This window comes from Budorcas taxicolor, chromosome 11 (genome assembly GCF_023091745.1).
Source record: "Budorcas taxicolor isolate Tak-1 chromosome 11, Takin1.1, whole genome shotgun sequence".
Lineage (NCBI taxonomy): Eukaryota > Metazoa > Chordata > Mammalia > Artiodactyla > Bovidae > Budorcas > Budorcas taxicolor.
In genome coordinates, this window is record NC_068920.1 from 89,809,963 (window position 1) to 89,830,187 (window position 20,225).

The 20,225-nt window shown below is 39.0% G+C and overlaps 1 pseudogene; it reads left to right on the forward strand.

Moving 5' to 3' along the window:
* Positions 1-683: 683 nt before the first annotated feature.
* On the forward strand, positions 684-851 carry LOC128057113 (uncharacterized; annotated as a pseudogene).
* Positions 852-20,225: the final 19,374 nt, after the last annotated feature.

Here is a 20,225-nt window from a genome sequence, read left to right on the forward strand (position 1 = left end):
AAAAATTATTAATTTTATTAAAGTTGTCCCTTGAGTACACAGTTTTTAATGTTCTGAGTGACAAAATGGAAAGTACATATGAAATACTCAGTTCAGTTCAGTTCAGTCACTCAGTCATGTCCAACTGTTTGTGACCCCATGGACTGCAGTTATGCCAGGCTTCCCTGTCCATCAACAACTCCTGGAGCTTACTCAAACTAATGCCCATTGAGTCAGTGATGCCATCCAACCATCTCAGCCTCTGTCATCCCCTTCTCCTCCTGCCTTCAATCATTCCTAGCATCAGGGTCTTTTCCAGTGAGTCAGTTCTTCACCCTAGGTGGCCAAAGTATTGGAGCTTCAGCTTCAGCATCAGTCCTTCCAATGAATATTCAGGATTGATTTCCTTTAGGATGGACTGGTTGGATCTCCTTGCAGTCTAAGGGACTCTGTTCTCCAATACCACAGTTCAAAAGCACCAATTCTTCGGCACTCAGCTTTCTTTTAGTCCAGCTTTCACATCCATACATGACCACTGGAACAACCAAAGCTTTGACTAGACAGACCTTTGTTGGCAAAGTAATGTCTCTGCTTTTTAATATGCTGTCTAGGTTGGTCATAACTTTTCTTCCAAGGAGCAAGTGTCTTTTAATTTCATGGCTACAGTCACCATCTGCATTGATATTGGAGCCCCCCCAAATAAAGTTGCTTCTTGGCCTTTTGGCTAAGATCAAGTGTAATATGAAACACTAGCTGCATACTAAATTGTGATGGTTCTTTCCAGGAAGAGTATTGCAATGTTTGAATTGCTAACTGAACTAATCAATAATTTTTTAAGTAGAATACCATCTTTACTTGAAAGAATGCCCAACAGGTAAGCCATGGTTATTCAGAATTGAGTGTTTTATAGACATATTTTGAATATGAACTAAAATATGCCTGAAACATCATGAAAAATAACTGACAGTACTTGTTGCCAGTGATAAAATTTAAGTTTTCAAGTGAGCACCTGGATTTTGGAAAACTTATATTTGCCACTGGCTTCCCTTGTGGCTCATATGGTAAAGAATCTGCCTGCAATGTGGGAGACCCAGATTTGACCCCTGGGTCGGGAAGATCCCTTGGAGAAAGGTGTGGCTACCCACACCAGTATTCTTGCCTGGAGAATTCCATGGACAGAGGAGACTGACAGGTTATATTCCTTGAGATCCCAAAGAGTTGGATATGACTGAGAGACTACACAGTTTCACTTTGATATTGCAATTTCCTAATACTTAAATACTATTCAGGTGACATTGTGGTGAGATTTACAAGTGTGACTTTTTGCAATTGTTTAGTAATGTGTCAACCTTTGAAAGATCCACATAATTCAGTGAACTGATAGTATCCAAATGATCAATATATTGTTACAAAGTTATGCATGGGTAAAAGATTCATGCAAAAATAAATAATGTCAAAGCAATCTTGAGATAAAAGAACAAAGTTGGAGGCAACACACTGACTTCAGCCTATACTATAAAGGTACACTAATCAAAACAGCAAGGTATTGGCACAAACACAGATACACAGATTAATGGAAACAGACTGCAGAGTCCAGAAATAAACCCATTCACTTGTCAGTTAATCTACAATAAAGGAAGCAAGAATATACAGTAGAGAAAAGACAGCTTCTTCAATAAGCAGTGCTATGAAAACTGAATAGCTATGTGGAAAATAACTTTTTTTGCACCATATACAAACTCTTAAAATTTAGAAAAAAGACAAAATGTAAGACCTGAAAACATAAAACTCCTAAAAGGGAACATAGGCAGAACACTTTTTGATGTAGCAATATTTTTTTTGGATCTGTTTCCTAAGGCAAAAGAAATAAAAACAAAAATAACAAGTGAGACCTATTTGAACTTAAAAGCTTTTGCACAGCAAAGGAAACCATTGACAAAATGAAAAGATACCTATTGAATGGGAGAAAATATCTGCAAATAATAAGACCAATAATGGGTTAATATCTAAAATATATAAACAGTTCAACAACTGAACATCAAAAAAGCAAACATCCTGATTTTAAAAAATGGGCAGAAGGCCTAGAGATTTTTCCCAAGAAGATATACAGATGCTAATAGGAACACGAAAAAACGCTCAGCATCACTAATCATCAGAGGAATGCAAATCAAAACCACAAGGAGATATTACTTCACATTTGTCGAAATGGCTATCATCAAGAAGTCTACAAATAATGAACATTGTCAAGAATGTAGAGGAAAGGGAACCATCCTACATTGTTAGTGAGAATGTAAATTGGTGCAGCCATTATGGAAAACAGCATGGAAGTTCCTTAAAAAAGTAAAAATAGAACTACCATATGATTCACCAATCCACTCCTGGGTATATATTTAAAGAAAATGAAAGCACTTAATTAGAAAATATTTATAAACTCCAGCTTTCATAGCAGCATTATTTATAATGGCAGAAATATGGAAGCAATCTAAGTGTCCATCAACAGATGAATGGGTAAAGAAGATATGATATATATATATATATGTACATACAATGGAATACTACTCAACCGCAAAAAAGAATGAAAAAGTGTCATTTAAGATAACATGGATGGACCTAGAGGGTGTTATGCTTAGTGAAATAAATCAGACAGGGAAAATAATTACTCTATGTTATCATTTGTTTGTGGGATCTGAAAAATAAAAGAAATCAAGGTATATAACAGTAAAGAAACAAGCAAACTCCGATATAGAGAACAAATTAGTGGTTACCAGTGGGGAGAGTGAAATGAGGAGGAACAAGATAGGGGTATTGGATTAAGAGATATAAACTACTATTGAGGGAGTGAGAGGGAGACTCAAGAGAGAGGGGATATTTGTATACATATAGCTGATTCACTTTCTTGTACAATAGAAGCCAACACAACATTTTAAAGTAATTATATGTCAATAAAAAAGAGATATAAACTACTATATATAAAGTAAATAAGTAACAAGGATATATTATACAGTGAAGGGAAACACAACTATTATTTTGTAATAACTTTTAATGGAGTATAATCTATAAAAATATTGAACCACTATATTGTATACCTGAAATCAATATAATATTGTAAATCAACTCTAATAAAAATTAGAAATGAAAAACAAAAATAAACCAATAGATTTAATATAACAGAATTTGTAAAGTTCATTAACAGGGCTTCATATTCTGAGTTAGCAACTAACTTCCTAGCAATTATCAATTGTGAAGGTTTGGTGTAATATCAAAGAGGCGTATTCACAACTCTCTGAAAAGTTATTAATATACCTCTCTCTTTTACAACTACGTACATGTTTAAGAGGAGAGTGAAAAAGCTGGCTTAAAACTCAACGTTCAAAAAATGAAGATCATGGCATCCAATCCCGTCATTTCATGGCAAATAGATGGGGAAACAATGGAAACAGTGACAGACTTTATTTTCTTGGGCTCCAAAATCACCACAGATGGTGACTGCAGCCATGAAGTTAAATGACGCTTGCTCCTTTGAAGAAAAGCTATGACAAACATAGACAGCATATTAAAAAGCAAAGACATTACTTTGCCAACAAAGGTCCATCTAGTCAAAGCTATGGTTGTTCCAGTAGTTATGTAAGGATGTGAGGGTTGGACCATGAAGAAAGCTGAGTGCTGAAGAACTGGTGCTTTTGAACTGTAGTATTAGAGAAGATTCTTGAGAGTCCCTTAAACAGCAAGGAGATCAAACCAGTCAATCCTAAAAGAAATCAGTCCTGAATATTCATTGGAAGGACTGATGCTGAACCTGAAGCTCCAATTCCTTGGCCACTTGATGCAAAAACAGACTCATTGGAAAAGACCCTGAAGCTGGGAAAGATTGAAGGCAGGAGGAGAAGGGGACAACAGAGGATGAGATAGTTGGATGGAATCACTGACTTGATGGACATGAGTTTGAGCAAGCTCCAGGAGCTGGTCATGGACAGGGAAGCCTGGTGTGCTGCAGTCCATCGGGTCAAAAAAGAGTCAGATGTGACTGAGCGACTGAACTGATCAGTTTAAGATCAGATTTTTTTTTTTCATTTATTTCAACTAGAATAGCACATCACAACAGATGGAATCCAGAAGCAAATAGTAGAATCTGGCTGTTTTCTATTAAGCCCAACAATTAAGAGATCTGTATACATGTAAAATAGTGTAATTCTTCTTATTAGTTACTTCTTGTTATTGTTTGGGAAAATACAGTGATTTTTCATTAAATATTATTAATGTTAACATATAATGGGTACATCACTGTTGGTGGGAATGTAAATTGATACAGCCACTATGGAGAACAGTATGGAGATTCCTAAAAATATTCTGGTATAAAACTATGGTATGACCCAGTAATCTCACTACTGGGCAAGTACTCTCAGTAAACTGTAATTGAAAAGGACACATGTACTTCAATGTTCACTGAAACACTATTTCCAGTAGCCAGGACATGGAAGCAACCTAAATATCCATCAACAGATGAATGGATAAAGAAGTTGTACATGTGTACAATGGAATATTACTCAGTCATAAAAAGGAACAAATGTGAATCAGTTGAACTGAGGTGGATGAACCTAGAGCTTGTTATACAGAGTGAAGTAAACAAGAAAGAGAAAAATAAATATTGTGTATTAATCCATGCACATGGAATCTAGAAAAATGGTACTGAGGAACCTATCTGCAGGGCAGGAATAGAGATGCAGGTTAGAGAACTGGCATGTGGACACGGTGGGGGATGGAGAAGGTGGGATGAATTGAGAAAGTAGCATTGATGCATATACACTACCATGTATAAAAATATACACTACCATTTATAAAATAGATAGCTAGTGGGAAGCTGGTGTATAACAGAGGGTGCCCAGCCCAATGCTCTGTGTTGACCTAGGGGGTGGAATTGGGGGTAGGTTGGGAGGGAGGCGTGAAGATATATTTAGTTATGGCTAATTGGTGTTATAGTATGGCAAAACCCAATATAACATTGTAAAGCAATTATTCTCCAATTTAAAAATAATGAGTGCATTGTTATTTTAAAATGAACTAATAAACATTTTAAATGTTATTTAGTTTTAATTTTGAATAAGGTAAATATAAAATGATATAATCCACATGAACAAAATTTTGGGGGCGGCCTCACCATTTTTTGAAAGTATAAGGGGATGCTGAGAACAAATGTTTGAGAAGCACTGGACCAGGGCAATAGTATTGTGTGTCTTACTCTCTTTTACCGTGTAGTAACTTTGTGTGGAATTTGACCTCAGACCTTTTATATTATTCATTTTTTAATGTGAAACCAGTTTTCCTGAACTTTTGGAAGGATAGCATGGTTCAGGGTAACTTCATAGAGCTCTCTTTTCTGTTTTCAGGTAGCCTTAAAAAATTCGGCAGCTTATTTTCTGAGATTTCCTGGCTCTGTTGCCTTACCTGCACTTGCTCTGGACCTGTTTCCTTCTTCCTCTGTTGACTCCATCTTGCTCAGTTTTGATTCTAGTTTCAGCAGTTTTTCCTCAACGTAAGGACCGTCCTCGCATCGAGGGAAGCCCTGATAGGTTCACAGGGGCCAGATTGCTCCAGCTCCTCAAGTTCCTTCCATGAGCCCATGGCACGCCCCTTCTTTTTTGGTTAGGCAGAACTCCTCTCAGTTTCCCCTGCTCCTCTGTAACTGTTCTTCCATGCTTTCCTGGCCATTTTAAGGTCATCTGTCTTCATATCTATCAGATGCTCCATTATTTCCTGATGCTTTCTCCTGGGCAAGGTCTATGATTTTGTGGAGGTCATGTGCTTATTTATTGATTTATTGGCTGTTGGGTCTTTGTTGCTGTGCAGGCTTCTAGTTGCAGTGAACTACCCTCTAGCTGTGGGCTTCTCATTGCAGTGACTTCTTTTGTTGCGGAGCACAGGCTCTAGCTGTGTGGCCTTCGGTAGTTGCAGCGGGTGGGCTCAGGAGACGTGGCACAGGGGCTCTTCCTGAACCAGGGATCGAACCTATGTCCCAAGCATTGGCAGGCAGATTCTTAACCACTGGATAACCACGGAAGTCGCCCATGAGATTTCTTAGAGAAGACTAAGATTCCAGACAGTTGTGCCTTTCTCCCTCATTCTCAACCCCTCCCAGCAATAGCAGGGAACACAAATCAAGCTGTTTGGGTCATCGGACTGAAATCTCTAAAACTAGCTTTTGGATTAGGAGATAACATTCCTCTCTCCTTTGGTGGAGCTAGAGAGAATAAATCACAGTTCAGCTATTTTCAAAAAAAAACCTCCCGACAAAGATCTCTTTAGTTTTCCAAATTTTGTGCCCTCAAAGTGGACGAAAACTTTAAAAGTTATCAATTTATTGCTTTTTATCTTTGTAAATTCTGCACATACTTTAGTCCTTCCTGTGAAATATAGAATGTAGAGTCTGATCATCTTGCAGCTTGAGATGAAACTTAAGTACTGTTAAACTTAAATCTTAAGTAATGTTGCATTTTAATAGGAAAAACATTCATTTCCTCTATATTCTAAGTTATAGCTATAGAGGTCAATTTAATATTCACTGACAATATTTTCTCATAGTATTTGTTATTGCTGTTCAACCACTTAGTCATGTCTAACTCTTTGCAATCCCATGGACTGCAGCACACCAGGCTTCCCTGTCCATCACCAACTCCCAGAGCTTGCTCAAACTCATGTCCATTGAGTTAGTGATGCCATCCAACCATCTCATCCTCTGTCATCCCCTTCTCCTCTTGACTTAAATGTTTCCCAGCATCAGGGTCTTTTCTAATGAGTCAGCTCTTCGCATCAGATGGCCAAACTATTGGAGGTTCAGCTTCAGCATCAGTCTTTCCAATGAATATTCAGGACTGATTTCCTTTAGGATGGACTGGTTTGATCAATAGTATATCCTTCCTTATTCTCATAGTATATCTTTTCTTATTCCCAATCTTGTGGTTCTTTTTCTTTTTATATTAGGTTTGACAGAGACTTACCCATTTTATTGATTCTCTTCAAATATTAAATTTTGAGAGTTTACTTATATTTTTCAATAACCTCGACCTTTTCTTTTTTAAAATTCATTATTTTCAATTGAAGGATAATTGCTTTACAATATCGTATTGGTTTCTGCCGTGTATCAACATGAATCAGTCGTAGGTATACATATGTCCCCTCCCTCTTGAACTTCCCTCTCACCTTCTACCCCATCCCATCCCTCTATATTGTCACAGATTACTGATTTGAGCTCCTTGAGTCATATAGCAAATTCCCACTGGCTAGCTATTTTACATATGATAGCATATGTTTCCATACAACTCTCTCCATTAGTCCCACCCTCTCCTTCTCCCCGCTGTGTTCACAAATTTATTCTCTATGTCTGCGTCTCCAGTGCTCCCTTGCTAATAGGTTCATCAGTACCATCTTTCTAGATTCCATATATATGAGTTAATAAACAATATTTGTTTTTCTCTTTCTGATTTACTTCACTCTGTATAATAGGCTGTAGGTTCATCCACCTGATTAGAACTGACTCCTTTTTATGGCTGAGTAATATACACACACCGCAGCTGCTTTATCCATTCATCTGTTGATGGACATCTAGGTTGCTTCTATGTCCTAGCTATTGTAAATAGTGCTGCAGTGAACATTGGGGTACATGTGTCCTTTTCAGTTGTGGCTTTCTGAGGATCCATGCCTGTAGTGGAGTTGTTGGGTCGTATGGTAGTTTTTATCCATGGTTGTTGTTTTTTTAAGGTATCTCCATTGTTGTTGTTCAGTTGCTTAGTCATGTCTGACTCTTAGCAACACCATGGACTAAAGACTTCCCTGTCCTTCACTATCTCCTGGAGTTAGCTCAAACTTATGCCCATTGATTTGGTGATGCCATCCAATCATCTCATCCTCTGTCACCCTCTTCGCCTCCTGCCCTTAATCTTTCCCAGGATCAGAATGTTTTCTAATGGGTCAGCTCTTCATACTGTCTTCCATAGTGGCTGTATCAATTTACATTCCTACCAACAGTACAAGAGGGTTTCCTTTTCTTCACACTCTCTCCAGGATTTATTGTTTGTAGCTTTTTGATGATGGCCATTCTGACCAGTGTGAGGTGATATCTCATTGTAGGTTTGATTTGCATTTCTCTAATAATGAGCAATGTTGAGCATCTGTTCATGTGTTTATAAGCCATCTGTATGTTTTCTTTGGAGAAGTGTCTGTTCAGGTCTTTTTCCTATTTTTTGATTGGGTTGTTTGTTTTTCTGGTAATGAGTTGCATGAGACGCTGGTATATTTTTGGAAATTATTCCTTTGTCAGTTGTTTCATTTGCTATTATTTCCTCCAATTATGAGGGTTGTCTTTTCACCTTGTTTATAGTCCCTTTGCAAAAGCTTTTAAGTTTAACTAGGTCCTACTTGTTTATTTTTGTTTCCATTACTCTAGGAGATGGGTCATAGAGTATCTGCCTATGTTTTTCTCTAAGAGTTTTATAATTTTTGGTCTTTATATTTAGGTCTTTAATCCATTTTGAGTTTATCTTTATGTATTGTGTTAGGAAGTGTTCTAATTCATTCTTTTACACTTAGCTGTCCCATTTCCCCAGCACCACTTATTGACGAGACTATCTTTTCTCCATTGTATATTCTTGCTACCTTTGTCAAAGATAAGGTACCCATAGGTGCATGGATTTATCTCTGGGATTTCTATCTTGTTCCATTGGTCTATATTTCTGTTTGTGCCAGTATCATACCATCTTGATGACTATAGCTTTGTAGTATAGTCTGAAATCAAGAACCAACATTTTCTTTATTAATTACTTTTTATTGTTTTCTTTTGGTTTCCTTGTTGTTCTTTTACTACTTTTTAAAAAGTAAATCCATTTATAGAGCTACTATGTGATCCTAAAACCCCACTCCTAGGCATATACCCAATGAAAAAAATGGTCCAAAAGGGTACATGCACCCCAATGTTCATTGCAGTGCTGTTGACAATAGCCAAGACATGAAAGCAACCTAAATGCCCATCAACAGAGGAGTGGATAAAGCAAATGTGGAACATATATACAATGGAATATTACTCAGCCATTAAAATGAATGAAATAATGCCATTTGCAGCAACATGAATAGACCTAGAGATTGTCATGCTGAGTGAAGTAAGTCAGACAGAGAAGGAGGAATATTGTATGACATCATTTATATCTGGAAGCTAAACAGAATAATACAAATAAACTTATTTACAAAACAGAAATAGACTCACAGACTTAGACAATGGACATGTAGTTGCCAGGGGGGAAAATAGGGGAAGAGATAATTACGGAGTTTGGGATCAACACCCACATACTGCTATTATTTAAAATGGATAACCGGTAGGGTCCTCCTGTATAGCACAGGGAACTCTGCTCAATAGTATGTGGCAGCCTGGATGGGAGGGGAGCTTGGGGGAGAATTGTTACTGTTGTTTAGTTGCTAAGTCGTGTTCAACTCTTTGCCACCCCATGGACTGTAGCCCACCCTTCCTCTTCTGTCCATGGGATTTCTCAGGCAAGAATACTGGAGTGGGTTGCAATTTCCTCCTCCAGGGGATCTTCCTGACCCGGGAATGCAACCTGTGTCTCCTGCATTGGCAGGCAGATTCATTACTACTGAGCCCCCAGGGGAGATTGGATACAAGTATATCCATTCTGAGTCCCTTTGCTATCCACCTGAAATTAGCATTGTAAATCAGCTATAGTTCAATATAAAATAGAAAGTTTAAAAAAGTAAATCCATTTATTTTAGTTCCTCAGGCTATATATTTTCCTCAGAGTACAGTTTTAGCTGTGACCCATTGGTTTTCTTATAAAGTAACCTTTTAAAAAATATTTTCTATATAATTTGTAGTTTCAGATTTAATTTCCTCTTTGATCAATAAAATTTTATATAAAATTAATGGAATATGAAATAATAGTCATGGAGATAAGCAAAGACAACAAGAAGTGAATTTGAACCCAAAAATTTTATATCATACCTGAAATAATAATTCTGTAAAAGGAAAAGATAAATTTTGAAGAGAAGAAATAAACTTTTGGATTGTTTGTCAATTCAATTAATGAAGATGAGAAAATTAAACAAACATACAGCAAAAGAGTTTATATTACTTTGTGATTTGGCAGAAAATACTGGACAGAAAATAATCACCTAAATTCACATAAGGCTTACAATGATAGTACCAATGACAGATGGGTTAATGATCATCATCAATTCAAATAGAATGTAAGGTTAGCCATTGAACAAGAAAACTCAAATGACCTGAAATCTCTATAGAGATTTCCTCAAATTTGACAGCAATCTTACAAAATAACATGACAATATTACTAACATATTTAATGCTGAAGGAAATTTTTTAAGTCATCATTAATAAAAAACAAGTTTTGATCAACCAGGATAGAAGAAGAACTGAGTTATCTCTCTATTTTCTCTATGGAAAATAATATTATAAAATTATTGTCATATGAAGAGGCAATCAAAGAATATGCAGCCAAATTATTATAGAGAAATGTCAGAACTTAAACATATTATTATAACAATTTTCTGAATTATTTAAAGTTTGTAGACTGTATTCATTTTTAAACATTTCTCCTATTCTAAATAAATATTGATGTTCTATCTAATTTTATATTTATAATATAAAATTATAATATATTTTAAATATATATATACATTTAAAGAATATCCTTTGCCCTCCCCTCCACAAATTCATATGCTTTAGGACTCCCAAAACTCATTTGCTCAGAACTGGACTAATTTCAGTTGTCTGGCTTCTCATTCTGGAGAAGGAAATGGCAACCCACTCCAGTGTTCTTGCCTGGAGAATCGCAGGGACGGGGGAGCCTGGTGGGCTGCAGTCTATGGGGTCGCACAGAGTTGGACACAGCTGAAGCGACTTAGCAGCAGCAGCAGGCTTCTCATTCAGACACATTCTACTTATGCCAGCTGATTTCTTAAGAGTAATAGTGATTGTGCTGTCCATGTACCATGTAGGGTTTTCTAAGGAATCTAAGGCTGAAAGTAACACCAATTCCCAGGTTTCTTATTGTGCCCCCAAACATAATTTAGAAAAGATGAAATGCAAAATTGTTTGAGGGCCATTTGGAACACTGCAATCAAATCGAATCACTGCCTTGCTCTTTGCATGAAATACACTCCAGACGGATCAAAGATTGAAATATAAAAAGCAAAGTTATAAAATACGTAGGAGAATTATTATACAATATCAATGTGGAAGAGACTTTTTAAGTTTGATACAAATCCCAGAGACTGTAGAGGAAAGAACTGATAAATTTTAGTGAATAAAAATGAAAACAAAAACTGCTTGCAAAGAACTAACAAAGTGAAAAAACAACTGACAAATTGAGGAAAAAAGCTGTTGATAACACATATCCCATAGAGTTTATTTTCTTAATATTAAAAGAGTTCCTACACATTAATAAGTAAAAGAATCAATAGGCTAACAGAAAAATAGGCAAAGTGTGTTAACAGATAGTTTATAGAAAAAGAAATATAAATGATTTGTGAACATACAAAAAGTTGTTCAGTCAGCCTTAAATAGGCTTAAATAAGAGAAACACAAATTAAAACTGGAAAGATTGGCAAAGATCCAAAAGTTTGTAACACATTGTGTAGGTGAAGATATTAGGAAGTAAGAAATTGTTGGTGCAAGAGTAAATCAGTACACCTTCCAGAAAGGACGGATTAAATTAGACAGAGCAGAGACTTCCCTGCGCTCTGGTGGTTAAAAGACTCCACATTTCCACTGTGGAGGAGGCAGGGGATTCCATCCCTGGCCCCAGAACTAAGATCCCACGTGCCATAGGGTACCACACACAAAAAAGTTAGACACAGAAATGTCATTTCTAAAAATTAATTGCATAGATAGGTCTACATTTGTAAATTGCTACAAGTAGAAAAGTACACATTAGCAAAGTAATGCTCAAAATTCTCCAAGCCAGGCTTCAACAGTACATGAACTGTGAACTTCCAGATGTTCAAACTGGATATAGAAAAGGCAGAGGAACCTGAGATCAAACTGCCAATGTCCATTGGATCATCGAAAAAGCAAGAGAGTTCCAGAAAAACATATACTTCTACTTTAGTGACTATGCCAAAGCTTTTGACTGTGTGGACCACAATAAACTGTGGAAAATTCTTCAAGAGATAGGAATACCAGACCACTTTACCTGCCTCCTGAGAAATCTGTATGCTCAAAAAGTAATAGTTAGAGCTGGGCATGAAACAATGGACTGGTTCCAAACTGGGAAAGGAGTACATCAAGGCTGTATATTGTCACCCTGCTTATTTAACTTATATGCAGAGTGAAGAATGTGAAAGTGAAAGTCACTCAGTCATGTCCGACTCTTTGTGACCCCATGGACTATACAGTCCATGGAATTCTCCAGGCCAGAATACTGGAGTGGGTAGCATTTTGCTTCTCCAGGGCATCTTCCCAACCCAGGGATAGAACCCAGGTCTCCCACATGGCAGGCAGACTCTTTACGAGCTGAGCCACGAGGGAAACCCTATATGCAGAGTACGTCTTGTGAAATGCGGGGCTGGATGAAGCACAAGCTGGAATCAAGACTGCTGGGAGAAATATCAATGACCTCAGATACGCAGGTGACACCACCCTTATGGCAGAAAGCAAAGAACCTCTTATAAAGTGAAAGAGGAGAGTGAAAAAGCTGGCTTAAAACTCAACATTCAGAAAACTAAGATCATGGCTTCCGGTCCCATCACTTCATGGCAAATAAATGGGGAAAAAATGGAAAAAGTGACAGATTTTATTTTCTTGGGCTCCAAAATCACTGCACATGGTGACGCTTGCTCCTTGGAAGAAAAGTTATGACAAACCTAGACAGCATATTAAAAAGCAGAGACAATGCTGACAAAGTTTCATCTAGTCAAAGCTATGGTTTTTCCAGTGGTCATGTGTGGATGTGAGAGCTGGTCTATAAAGAAAGCTGAGCGCCAAATAATTGATGCTTTTGAACTGTGGTTTTAGGGAAGACTCTTGAGAGTCCCTTGGACTGCAAGGAGATCAAACCAGTCCATCCTAAAGGAAATCAGTCCTGAATATTCATTAGAAGGACTGATGCTGAAGCTGAAGCTCCAATACTTTGGCCACCTAATGTGAAGAACTGACTCATTGGAAAAGACCCTGATGCTGGGAAAGATTGAAGGCGGGATGGGAAGGAGATGGCAGAGGATGAGATGGTTAAATGGCATCACCGACTCGATGGACACGAGTTTGAGCAGGCTTTGGGAGCTGGTGATGGGCAGGGAAGACGCGTGCTGCAGTCCATGGGATCACAAAGAGTCAGACATGACTGAGCGACTGAAGACTGAGTGACTGAACTGAGCTGACAAGTGGAAAGGCATTCATTGTACATTGTTTCTAGTAACAAAATGTTGGAAGCAACCTGTCTATCAAAAGGGATTGGCTAAACACTATGTAGCCATTAACAAGAAGAAAGCAGCTCCAGGTAGATATGAAACCATCTTAAAAACACATCATTAAAAGGGTAATATTCAGGGATGACACTGACTTTTAAATGGATATAGTCAATGCTTGGGCTTCCCTGATGGTTTAGATAGTAAAGAATCTACATATAATGCAGAAGACCCAGGTTCGATCCCTGAGTTGGGAAGATCCCCTGGAGAAGGGAATGGCAGCCCACTCCAGGATTCTTGCCTGGAGATTTCCATGGACAGAGGAGCCTGGCTGGCTACAGTCTACGGGGTCGCAAAGAGTCAGACATGACTGAGCGATTAACACACATATGTTTAATGCTTATGTTTTCATGGAATATCTCTTAAAGAGTGGTTGCCTTTGAGTAGAGAACTAGAATGTTGGTGGGAAGACTTATTTTTATTACAAATCCTTTTGCCACTTTTGAATATTCTTACCTCTTAAAATTCTACATTTATTTATTAAAAATAAGAGATGTCTTATAGCTAGGCTAGTGAATATTGGAGAATTGGTAGTTCTTTCTCTAAAAGGCACGTTATTGGGTACACGGAGGAAAAGCAAGGTGGTTCAAGGCTTAAATATAAGATTATCCTCTGGTAATAAGATTCTCACTCTAACAGTGATCTATGAATGGTTGCAGAAAAGTTTCCAAACTATTCAAATCCCACTCAGGGTCTAACCTCAGGAGAACACAAAAATCTAAAATCAAAGCCTAGTTAGCTGTACTGCAGTTATCTATCCAAAAGAAGACTAAGCTGATGGATGGTACCCGTGGGACCTGGCCAGCATTAGCTCTCAAAAAGGGAGGCCAAAGAGTAGAATTTGATAAAATTCATCTAGTACTGGTTAAAGAAGATGATGTTCTGTCTTAGTTTTCCTATAAAACTAATAACTGCCATGATCTCCAAGTTGTGGTTAAAAACATGGCTTTTGAATATAAACAGACCTGGGTTCAAATATGGTCCTTTTTTACATCTAGATGATCTTAGCCGAATGCCAATTCTCTGAGCCTCAGTTTACACGCTCGCTAGTGGCTCACTAGTAAAAACTCTGCCTGCAGTACAGGAGATCTGGGTTTCATCCCTGAGTTGGGAAGATGTCCTGGAGAAGGGAATGGCTATCCATTCCAGTATTCTTGCCTGGAGAATTCTTTGGACAGAGGAGTCTGGTGGGCTATAGTCCATGGGGTCTCGAAGAGTCAGATACAACTGAGCAACTAACATTAACTACATTAAAATGGCGATAATAATTTTTTACCTAAATGCTGCTGTGGATTAAAGAAAATAACAGAAAAAGCCCAGGATAGAGGCGAGTATATAGTTGGTACTCACTGAATAATAATATTATTTTCATTTATCTGCTTTTATTATCTCTGAAACTTAAGGTTCTAAAGATCAACTAACAATGGAAACAAAATTGAGTCGAATGTATAGCATAGTGTTATAACCAAGACCCAGCCTTCTAGGTAGGGTCTCTCAGAAGTTGAGAGAGGCTCCAGACCATTTTCACTCTGTCCTTTATTTATTTATTTTTGAGGTTTTCTCTCTCTCATACACACACACACACACACACACACACACACACACACACACCCCCCTCCAAAACTAGGTTTTAGAAAATTGTTTTAAATACTGTTTATGTCAAGCGTCATGAAGTGTGTTTGTGTTATTCACATAAAAATAACATTTGAAACACTAATGTATGGTGCAACACAGGCAGACCTGTGGTAGATGAAAGTTTTACAATGAATGTCTTCCTCTTTTAGTCGCTATGCATCTCTGGGACTGTATGGATGACCTCCTGAGATAAGAACATCAAAGGTCTATAGTTGAAGCTCTTCATGAATGTGAGAACCAGTCAAATGGCTGTCCTGAATCCCCAGCTCAGTGAAAGGCCCTGTTCTAAAGAGTTAGGCCCAATAAGCAGGCAAACCCCTCTGCGGGGCTGCAAAAGACAGATACATTTCTCTCTTCCAATTGCTCAGCATTTCTAACTTGCCAATGACAAAAGCTAGCATTTGTGTCTTGTGTCTTCATCTCAGTTGGCGTGACAGTCTTTAGTGCTAATCTGGGCAGGCTGCCCCTTGGAGGCCCAGATAATACCCTTGTAACTCAGGGAAAACTCAATTCATTCACATTTCCCTGTATAATGGAGAGTTGTTTCAGTCCAGTTAAAATCAAGAAACGATACAGTTAAAAGACTTTTCAAGAAGCAGGAAATAACTCCTAAGTGGGGTCTTCAGTTGGCTACCAAAGAGAAATGGCCCATTTTCTCCCTGGTTGAGTGAGTTTTTGCTGCTGACCTGTAAATTCTACCCTATTTCAAATTTGCTGGCTGAGAAATTAATGGAAACTGAGCTGGGAATTTTTTCTTTCTTACTCTTATGTGTGATGCCTTATTTAAAATAATTCAGACTCAAAGTGAATTTCTAGCAAATGGTGCTCTGGCTGCTATTAAATTTATTGATGGTGAATCCATCATCCCTGCTTTTTATGTATGATGTTGCTGATGTGGTGTTTTTTGTTTTTTTTTAAACACTATGGTGAGATTTTCTTAAAATTCACCTCTTCCATCTGCCCCATAGTGCTAAAAGGGACTTCAGGCTAAGATGCTATTTAGCAAATTAATTTACCATGGTGAGATTTTACAGCAAAGTTTTGCAAAACCGTTAAGTAAAGAACACTTATTTCTAATATACATGGATTTTTTGATGTGCTAAGATTTTATATAAATTTGTTATTTATCTTGATGAAAGCCAGATAAATAAATGCTCCTATTGTGCCTAATAACTCAACTCTTTGCTTTCACAAGGCCAGAGCAAGGCTGAAAGGAAATTCATCTCAAAGATATTAAGAAAAACCAGATAGAAAAGGAGCATAAAAATAAAATGCACTATGGTGAAAGGGCCAGACCCTCTTCCAGACTGCTCTACATCATCTCAGCTATGTAGAAGGAACAAAGATTTAGAGTTCTAAACAGAAATCAAGAATAGAAAGAAATGATGTGGGATGGCCTGAGAAGGAGATCAATCTATCCTGTGTTCAGAGGAGACACAGGGAGAAAAAGAAATCATTTAGCAAAAAAAGTCTCAACAGCCTAAACCAGAAATAACATATCCTACCCCCAAACTGCCACCATGGTCCCCATTTGAATACACCTCAAAAGCAGCCCTTGTTTCCATTGCTCAGTTTCCTGCCCAGGCTTGCAAGGAACTAAACAAAGGAAGTGAAGAAACCACCTGGGTGCCTAGGGAATTGGTTGGTTCTAACTTTTAAGTTGTCACTGAAGCCCTTGGTGGCCAGACTACAAAGAAATTCTGACCAGTGATTCAGACCTTGAGGGTTTCCTCTAATAACCCACCTTGAGTGACTTTTCTTTTAAAGTTCCTGCAACCGCATAGCCCAGAGCTTGATGTCTCTCTGTTTCCTTGTCTCATCTTTTAGATGCCTGCATGTCTTAACTTTTCATCAAGTTGGAAGACCTTGTGAATTCCTGAAAAACCTAGATTTTTAAATCCTATCTACCTAATGCAATTTCCTCAGCTGCAATGTTTATCTCATTTTTTCTGGGTCCAAATCCTGTCTATCCCTCAAAGACTGGCTAAAGCTATTTCCAATTTGAGAAACTTTCTGTAGCAACATCCGTCATTCTTAGTGGCCATCTTTTTCCTATGTTTGGAGAATCACCCTGTTAAGGCACTGTCCACTGACCACTGGGTGCTCACTTTCCTGGCCTCCTTTGTACCTGTGGTTTGGCTATGGGACCTAGGCTCTCCCAGTGAAATGCCCCTTACCCTAAACTATCCATGAGGAGAAGCGGCGAGCATGCAGAATACATTCTGACAGCCAGTGGGGGCTGTAGCAGTGGTAGATAACCTGGATTTCAAAAGCAGGAACGGCTGTGCTTCCTGTAGCTGAATTCTGTGTTGGTCATGACTTCTGGGCAAGCAACACAGTCTGTGCCCAACAGCAATGACCATGATGCATTTGACATTACAGTTGCCTGAATAATTTGGAGCATTTTTTTCCCACCTCTACAAACTTAAGCCTAATTCTTCAATCTCCCAGAGATTCTGTAAGCTACCCACTAGTTTTTTCTTAATTAAAAAAATATTTTTGTGTGTATTTATTTTTGGTGGCACCATGCAGCCTGCAGGATCTCAGTTCCCCCATCACAGACTGAACTTAGGCCATGGCAGTGAAAGCCCAGAGTCTTAACCATGAGGCCACTAAGGACCACCCCCCGCCAACTATTTTTTAACAGTTTTATTGAGATATAATTCACCCATTTAAAGTGTACAATTCAATGTTTTAAAGTAAAATCACAGGACTGTGCAATGATTACCACAATCTAATTTTAGAATATTCTTGCCCTTCAAAAAATAAAGCTCATATCCATTATCAGTCACTTTCCATTCCTCCCCCTACTTCGAGAGGTAGGCAACTACTAATCTGTTTTATTTGTTTATAGATTTCCCTATTCTGGGCATTTCATATAAATGGAATTATACACCATGGTTTTTGAGGATTGGCTTTTTTTCACTTGGTATTACATTTTCAAGATTCATCCATGTTGTAGCAGGTATTGGTACTTCATTCCTTTTTACTGTTGAACACATTGTATGGATATCCCACATTTTATTTGTATATTAATGGATACTTAATGGATTAATGGATATTTGGATTGTTTCTACTTTCTGTGTGTTATGAATGATGTCTTTGTAAACATTTATGTGCAAGTTTTTGTGTAGATGTTATATCTTCATTTCTCTTGGGTATAAACCTGGGAGTGGAATTGCAGGTACAGTAACTATGGTAACTATGATTAAGCTTTTGAAGAAATGCTAAACTGTTTTCTAGAGTGCCTGCACCATTTTGCAATACATGAAAGTTCCAATTGCTCCACATCTTTGTCAAGTAATATTTGTTATAATCTGTCTTTTTGAATATAGCCATTCTATTAAATGTAAAATGATACCTCACTGTGGCTTTCTGACCCAGGGATTGAAACTGTGTCTCTTATGTCTCCTTCACTGGTGATCATGCTCCTTACCACTAGCACCACTCAGAAGCCAGTTTTGCCCACTAGCTATTAACTAAATTCTTTTGCTTAAATCTGGTTTCTTGCAAGTAGAACCCTGAGTGATCCATTCCTTATTCAGCCCACACTGGCCTGTCCTATCTCTGAGCTGTATACTACACAGCTGAGCATTTGTCCATTTTCTGGACAGATCCTGTTCTTCTCTCCTAGGTTGTAATCTCCTGGGGGTCAGAGTCTATCACCCACTTCTGTGTCTTTCCTGTAGTGACTGTCCTGGAGCTCAGCCCTTGTGATGCTTTAAGCATATACTTGTTAACTGGAAGACTGTCGATTGGTTCATTAGAAGTTCCTTGTTTGGGAGAGAGAACAAGATGGTAGAAGAGTAGGTGGACGTGGAGTACATCTCTCTCCACAGTGCATCAGGAACACACCTTCAGACACAGAAGTGCATGCAGAACACCAGCTGAGAGAGGACAGGAGTACCTGACCAGTGGAAAAGGATATATAGAACCATGCAAGACTCGGTAGGACGGAGGAACTAGGGGAAAGAACAGTAGTGTTGTAGGATGGGACCTGCCCTCAGCAGGTGGGGGAACTGAAGCAGGGGTCTGATCCCCACACTGGGGCAATGGTCTGAGTCAGAGGAGAAACATTTAAGGCTCAGAGTGAAACAGCTGATCCGTGGAAGCCTAAACAGAATGAGAATCAGACAGTCCTTGCCACAGCCATACATACCCCGGACAGGAGCGCTGGTCCCCTGGAAGGTGCAGTGGCTGGGAGCTGGGGTTTAGGGATTGTGGAGCAATCCCAGGGCGAGGGCTGCCGTTGACTGCAGAGAGACGGATCAAGGTGATGTGAGGGAGGAGACTGTGATGGGAAAGGCCTGTGGAGGAAAGCTGGGCAGCCACGGAAGCAAGGCGATATACTGCTGAGTCACGCATAGCGGGTGGAGCCATCACCATAGCTTGTCTCTCCCCACATGCCAGCATTGGCAGCTGAAAATAGAGAGGCTGGCCCATCAAATGCCTGACACACTGAATTACAGAGTAGGGCCCCACCCAGGGTGCTCCTTCAAGTGCCTGGCACACTGAACAACAGAGAAAGACCCCAGGCAAGGAAACCCTCTAAGTGCCTGAATGGGCAGAGCTCCTGAGAAAGACTGGCCAAAGAGGCCTTCTGAGCGCCAGCTACAAGAGGCTTGAAAAAAGACTCTGATAGAGCCATACCTCCTGGTGGACGATGTCCCTGCACTTGGCACTGCCAGGGTCGCAGTAAGCCAAGCAGCTTTGCAACCTTCATACTCAAGTCTCACTGGAGCAGAGCTGCTACAGGCAAAAAAAAGTCTTGCATCTATGTGTGGGGGGTTGCTTCGGTCGTGTCCATCTCATTGTGACCCTGTAGACTGTGGCCTGCCAGACTTCTCTGTCAGGAAGGGGGTTTCTCCAGACAAGAATACTGGAGTGTATTGGCTAACACTAGTTGCCATACCCTTCTAGAGCTCTATACTTCCTGTTTTCCTAGCTGCCAACTCCCCTGAGTACCTGGTGCTGCCAGAACCCCTGCGACCCAAGCACCTGCAGCACCTCAACACCTGGCCCTCACAAGGGCACACCCAAGTCCTCCAGGGCAGCTTCAGGAACAGACCTCAGTAGACAACCCACATGCAGAGGTGGTAATAAAACCATAATTGAAACCCAGGGGCAGTGTG